Source organism: Oryzias melastigma, linkage group LG8 (genome assembly GCF_002922805.2).
Source record: "Oryzias melastigma strain HK-1 linkage group LG8, ASM292280v2, whole genome shotgun sequence".
Taxonomy (NCBI): domain Eukaryota; kingdom Metazoa; phylum Chordata; class Actinopteri; order Beloniformes; family Adrianichthyidae; genus Oryzias; species Oryzias melastigma.
Genome location: NC_050519.1, coordinates 23712889 through 23713725, shown reverse-complemented (window position 1 = coordinate 23713725; position 837 = coordinate 23712889).

The window sequence follows — 837 nt, the reverse complement described above, 5'->3', positions numbered from 1 at the left end:
AAAACAAACAAAAAAACGACGCTTCGACGACCAAAATAGTTGTCGACTATTTTAATAGTCGATTAGTCGAATAATCGTGGCAGCCCTAATGGCAGGTTAGTTTGGAAACATATAGGACACTGGCCCTCGAGGACTGGATTTGGGCGCCCCTGATATAGACTGCCAAAGGGAGTAACTCTACATTGACATCCCAGCATGGCTTTGTTTACACTTATCCCCATTAGCTCACAGTTCCTCACTACCCCAAGCTAACATTAGCATAACAAAAAAACACCAGCAATATCAAAGCTATCCAGCGGTACAGTTCTGAGCCAGATCCCAGCTCAAACAAGGAAAATAAAGACATACATGACAATCGCACGTCTTTGCTTGGCTCTATGGGCAGCAGGAGTTGGTATAAAGCAGGAGTCTTCAACCTTTGGCTCCAGATCCACATGTGTCACTTTTATCTCTCCATTGTGGCTCCTTAGACAAACATAAAATAAGTCATGGAGACTGCTGATCCAGACATGTCGACCGTCAGAGTCAGCAGCTCCTGATAATGTCTAACTAACCAAAACTACCTAAAGAAAACAAATAAACAAAGCCTGAAAACTAAGACTACCAAGATCCAAACTAAAATAACAAAACCCAGCAGAGTAAGACTGATGAGGACAGAGAGGGGAAAAAGAACAAAAAAAAATATAGCAATTTTTTAAAGTAAACTTAATTAGCATTTATTTAATTTAGATGAGTTAAATGTATAAATTGATGTCCGAGGTTCACATAGATGATAAACTATGTAGGTTTTTACATCCTGTTGACCTGAAGACGTCTTGTTTGATCAACTCTACCTCC